Source organism: Ambystoma mexicanum (assembly GCF_040938575.1).
Source record: "Ambystoma mexicanum isolate Mex_15411 chromosome 12 unlocalized genomic scaffold, UKY_AmexF1_1 Mex_chr12_unloc.2, whole genome shotgun sequence".
NCBI lineage: Eukaryota > Metazoa > Chordata > Amphibia > Caudata > Ambystomatidae > Ambystoma > Ambystoma mexicanum.
Genome location: NW_027182323.1, coordinates 6,877,590 through 6,883,589, shown reverse-complemented (window position 1 = coordinate 6,883,589; position 6,000 = coordinate 6,877,590). Strand labels below are relative to the sequence as shown.

The window sequence follows — 6,000 nt, the reverse complement described above, 5'->3', positions numbered from 1 at the left end:
CTGTGAACTTTAGTATTATGTCAGAAGAAGCTTCAAAACTGCTAAATAATCTTAAACTGATCGCTACAAATGGATGCAAGTTGTCCCGACCCCTTACAGCTACCATATTCCGAAGGAACAGATAAATACAATTTTAAGGGAGCATTGGTAAAGTTCATAAAAATGTCCCTCTATTTGGACTAACAGTATACCACAAAAGAAAGGGACAAGACTTGATATGATTTATCAAGTGCAACAAGTCACCAGTGTGATCCCTCTAGAAGAAGTACGCTATGCCTATTTAAGCTTCACAAAGGTGGTTTAAAAAAGGCCACCCCAGTGTGGGTCACATTGGTGCAGGCCTGTTTTGTAATTTTGTGTTTATTTTTTTTTGGTCAATTCACATAATTATCTATGGACTGTAACTTTACTGTTTCTACCCCTTTTAGATAGGTGGCACACCACCGCTATCTATGGACATGAGCCTTTATTAGGGATCGTGTAGTTCTTCCAGGGGTATATATAGGTCGTGAACATGATGCAGCAACTCTATATAGCAATCTACGTTTAAGGGTAGCCCAAACTCTGATATCTGGATCCTCCCAATCTATCTATGAGTGCAGCCACTCTGGTACTTAATGCATATTTCCAGTTTTGATTTGATCATCCCTTTTGCTGTATATTGTATAGGCGTTCATAAAACTGTCCCATACTTTGGTCTATAAAGTCTGGTACACCCCTAATTTCTATATGTGGCAGTGCAGAGTATGCACATGGCTAGTCAGAATGTGAGATTCCTTGCACAGCACTAACCATATGTTGCCGCTACCGACTTTTTTAGCATGTCATCCACAAATGTTTGCACGTATGTGCAGTTTTTAATTAACAGAGTTCTAATTCGGTATGTGCCAGGAAAAAAAAAAAAGTGTTTCCGCCCGGTCTCGAACCGGGGACCTTTCGCGTGTTAGGCGAACGTGATAACCACTACACTACGGAAACTGCCACGTTAGCACTGAACAGTTTGACTTACTCTTCACACTCCTCCTTCTGTGATGTATGTTTTGGCCTGTTTTCAGCACTCAAAGCCTCCTTGTATTTCAGTTTCTCTTACTGTTGTTGGATAATTGTGTTGTAGCTTCACCAAAATCCTACCCCCATCAGGATAGTTTCTAAGAAGTTTGTGAAATATGGTGCCAAAGGAAAACTGTTACATGCACCCCTGCCCCAAATGTGTGCACGGCTCCCTTCCATGCCCCAAACTTCTCCCTATGCATAACCACCACATGGCACCACCCAATATCAATGGCCCCTCTTGCTTCAGGCACAAACATGACAGCATGTGTAGCTTCCATATCCACAGGCCCAAAGACGTAGGGTTTGCAAAATCCCCACCCAGATAAATACCTTGTCCCAGCCAGATCTGCGTTTACCCACCATACCCTGCAGTATATTATTAACCTGACCCATACATCTCAACCTCTTCGAGTTGCCCTGGCAAATTAAATCAGATTTAGCCAGAGAGAGTCCACTGAAATCAATGGGCTGGTGGGCGGGCTAGCCATATTTATGAACTGACTCCATAGTAAGTGACACCCCACGAAATGTGTTAATTGAGTGGTAGGCCTCACTTTTCTGTTAGGAATGGATGATGGCCCTCACGTTGATAGTTGGGTTCCCGGGGCACGGAGCGGGATAGGGTGGGGGGCGGCGGGAAAAGGGGAAGTGACAAGGCTAAGCACGGGCAAGGCAGTTGCAGGTAGGAGGTGTATGAATAACAACATGTTGCGTGTGACACCTGCCTCCTGTGTCTTTGTACTGCCCAGTGCTGGCCCTGGGGTAGAAGGTCCCTCACCCCGGGTCCACCCAGTGGCAACGAAGGAGAGACATCCTATGCGTGGGAGGCTACAGCGCCGGGAAGGCGAAGCGCATGGCAACGGAGGCCCAGGAGAGGGAGAACTACTGGTGGCCGTGGCAGTGAGGGCGTTGCCCTGCCTATGTATCGGAAGATGCAGGAGGCTGGATTGTGCCCGGGGGTCCGCAGCAGTGATTGCCAGTAGCAGTGGTGAGTGAGGGAAGGGAGCAGGGAACCAACGGTGCTTGTGCCTCGCTGCAGCTGTTAGAAGAAGCCCCTCCCTCCCACATCTCATAACCCCACGGTGCTGGTACCTCACATAGGCTCCAAGGGTGAAAGTGAGTGTGAGTTCTGTCCCGTCATCCGAGAAGCGGAGACCGACCGGAACCTTCTGTAGTGAATCGCTACTTCTGATATCTTATTCAAGAAGCCATGCCCAAGGGCATCGACCCCGCTACCCTCGCACAGGAAACAAGAGATGGATCCAGCATGCCTCATCGTCAGTGAAGGACTCAGATCAGGGCGGTGGAGATGGGCCAAAGAAAGAGGTCGCCTTGAATCGGAAGACGTCCATAGAGAAATAGACAGGCTTTTACTGGTGAAGGAGGAACTAGCCTTGTCTGAGGACAACCTACTACTAAAAGGACACAATATGGTGATCCCAGCTTCACTCCGAAGGAAAGTAGTGGAACTAGCACATGAGGGGCACCGAGGAATAGTGTCTACGAAACACATGTTGAGACAGAAGGTCTGGTTCCCCCAACTAGATGCGCTTTTGGGGGAGGTCTTGAAAGAGTGTCCGACCTGTTGCCTCATTACACCCAACAGACATCCAGAGCGTTATCGGATGTCTGCGTTACCGGAGGGGGTGTGGGAAGCAGTGGCGGCTGACTTCTTTGGTCTCATCGAAGGGAGAAAATACATCCTAGCCATAATGGACAAGTACCCCAGCTATTTAGAGGCGCAGAGAGTCTCCACGGCAGCTCACTATGTCATCCGAGTCCTGGACCACATTTTCACAGCATATGGCATTTCCCAAAAAGTGAAGACAGATAATGTATCTCCATACGCTGGCCAAGACTTTGAGCGCTTCAGTGAATACATGGGGTTTCATCACCAGAAGATCATGCTGTTATGGCCTCAAGCAAACGGCATGATTGAGCGTTTCATGGCAAACCTCAAACAAGTGCTACAGGTGGCCCAGTAAACTGGACAACCCTACGAGCATGTCTTCCATCAACTGCTCAGGGACTATTGGAGCACTGCACACAGCTCCACAGGAAAAGCCCAGCAGAGGTCCTGTTTGGGAGAAATGTTCGGTCCCGGCTGCCACAGCATGGCCCCCAAGACACCATGCGACCTGAGGATAGTGAAATGAGAGATCACGACCAGAAAGCCAAGCAGAGAATAAAGGACTATGCAGACATTCGCAGGAAAGCCAAGGACTGCATGCTAGAAGTTGAAGAGGTAGTGACGATGAAGCAGCCACAAACCCACAAACACATGGCAATGTTCAAGGATGATCTCCTAGTGATTACTGCACGAAAGGGTTCAATGGTTACGGCCCAGGGCGACTGTGGGTCCACCACCTGCAACTCCTCACATTTCAAACGGTTTCCACTAGCCACCCCACGGCGGGCAAGGGGAAGAGGGGACATGTCTGATGAACACCATGAGGACGATTCATATCATGGAGACCGAGAAGACTCTGACACCTCTGGTGTGGAATACACTGGGGAGCCGGCAGGAAGAATGGTGCGAGAGACAGAGAACTCGAGACCCCAAAGAGCAAGAAACAAACTGCAATGTCTCATTGAAGAAATGGTCTGAGGCGCACCATCCCAGGCACATGTTGCACCCCCTTTGGGGTAATTGTTTAATTTGCGGGGATGTCCCATTGACAGTTGGGTTCTGGGGCATGGGGCGGGGGTAACAGGGGAACTGATGAAGGCTAAGCATGGGCAAGGCAGTGGCATGTAGGAGGTGTATGAATAAAGATGTGTTGCGTTTGACACCTGCCTCCTGTGTCTTTGTACTGTGCAGTGCCGGCACCAGGGCAGGAGGTCCCTCACCCCGGGCCCAACACAATGGCCTGTATGTGATGATGCCATGAGCGAGGCAATGGACAAGTCAGCCTGCGCTGCACGACACACACCTGATCAACATTATGTATGGAAAATGGTGCAGACCATAACAACGTGTAAGAACGGGTTATTTTGTATAGTGCAGAATTATGTATTGTCAGCTGGAAAATGTCCCGACAGTTTTCAGATATAAGCCAGCCACATGGTGGTTGGTATATGTGAATTTAGTATGTAATACGTTTTCAGGAACTGCTAAGAACCAGCCTAAATACCAATACCAGTAATTGTCACATAGAACAGACTTCAGACACTTACGTGGGCAACTACCACCAAGTAGGTAAGATACCACCTGTCCAGTGACAGATGCACCCTGGTGGATCCACCCTGGTGCACAAGGCATCCTAGTTCGAGAGAAGTGTGAGAGAATTCCTAGACTTCACTGTGAATGATCCTATGGTTAAGAGACCATAGTAACTACATTGAAAAATGTAATCTCCATAAAAGAAGCACTTGACTTCTGAAGTGAATTCATTTTCATAATCAATGACTCAGGCCATGTTCTTTCACTTTAAGTATCCTGGTTCTTCCCTTATCTGCTCAAGGCTCACCCCCTTCACTCACCTGGTCTCTATCTCTTTCCCCTCCACCTGTCTTTCTAGTCTCTACTCATTGGCTCTCATTTCCTCACTACCGTAAATGCCTCTTTTTTGCAACTTTTCCAATACACCTCTAGCAACTCTGTCCTTGTCTCACCTCTAGCCCTTCCAATCTGCTGATTATCCCCTATTCCGCCCCATTGCATCTTTCCCTTTGAATTATCCCATTCACTCTCACCTTCATGGCTGTCCTACTCTCACTTTTATCTATCTCTATCTATGGTTCCACGCCACTCATAGCTCAGGGTCTTTCTCCCACTGCAACCTCAATCCTTGTTTTGTTATCAACTTTATCTTTACCAATTCCACTCTGGCACCAATGCCAGACTCGCGTCTATGTCCTTTCATCTAAATAAGTTTCCCCATTTTAATTTTCATCAATAAAATTACATTGTGGCCTTTCATCGTTTTGTTAATATATAGGGGGTGTCACCCCATAGTCCACAATACCCCCAGCCCTATGCTGCCTTTCTTAATACATATGCATGCCTTGTCATCACCACCATGCAATGCTGTCAAAGTCAATTTCCACAAGGTAATTTATTTTGATGAAAGATGGCATATGTCAGACTATCACCTACATTCCTCCCAGTATCACACCTCCAACTCTCCTTGTTTCTTCCCTTCTTCTATCCTCTCATTCTCTCATGATATTCTCTTATTATCCCTATAATCTCCATCAGTTTGGTTTCCTCTCAACTACATCAAGTCTTCTTCCTCTTTTTCCCTCTACTATTTTGCTCTCATCTGTCAACCCAGCTCTCTCAGAGTCCTGGTGGCCTCTGGGCTCTGTGGGTTTTCCGGCGTGTGCCTCTCTGCTCCAGGAGCCGCCGCCATAGTTTGTTACCGTGGCAAGACCCAGTGGTCGGGTCTCTCCTCCGTTCCGTTCTGCCCTCAGAAACACCACTCAGTTCCTCGGGTGTCCTGGCTGGTGTATGCTGATCTCCCCAGTAGTTGGGGGACTGGTTGCTCCGCCTTCGCCTCCCGGGAGTGACGGGCTGCGATCCTCCATGCCACACAGAGGAGGAGCCGTTATGCCTGGGGCTCCCCCGGTGTGGTGAGCCGATCCGCAGCCTCCCTGCTGGCTCCCTCGATGTCCGGGAGTCGGGTAAGGCTCTTGCCAATTCCGCTTTGATGTTGCCCGCAAGGCAGTCTAGGCCATCTGGGGTGCTAGGTGCAGCTGAAGTCCCTGTCACAGGATCAGAGGCGCCTCTCCCTGCACTCCGCGCTACTGCGCACACAAAGGTGTCCTCTGTCGTTCTCAGCCCAGTTTAGGTTTAGGAACCTCAAGTCTCGCCAACAGGTGCCCAGTGTCTCAAATTTTCATAATCTGCACTTTGAGGTTGGCTTCAGAGTTGATGTGCGGCCGGATCTTGTACGGATGTTTCGGCTCGCGGCCATGTTGATTGGGCTCTCTAGTACCACCTCC

At 48.7% G+C, this 6,000-nt stretch overlaps 1 non-coding gene across 1 annotated transcript; it reads right to left on the bottom strand.

The window, feature by feature from the left end:
- Window positions 1-905: 905 nt before the first annotated feature.
- On the bottom strand, window positions 906-978 carry TRNAV-AAC (transfer RNA valine (anticodon AAC)). The gene has a single exon. It is a non-coding gene; the product is annotated as a tRNA-Val (tRNA).
- Window positions 979-6,000: the final 5,022 nt, after the last annotated feature.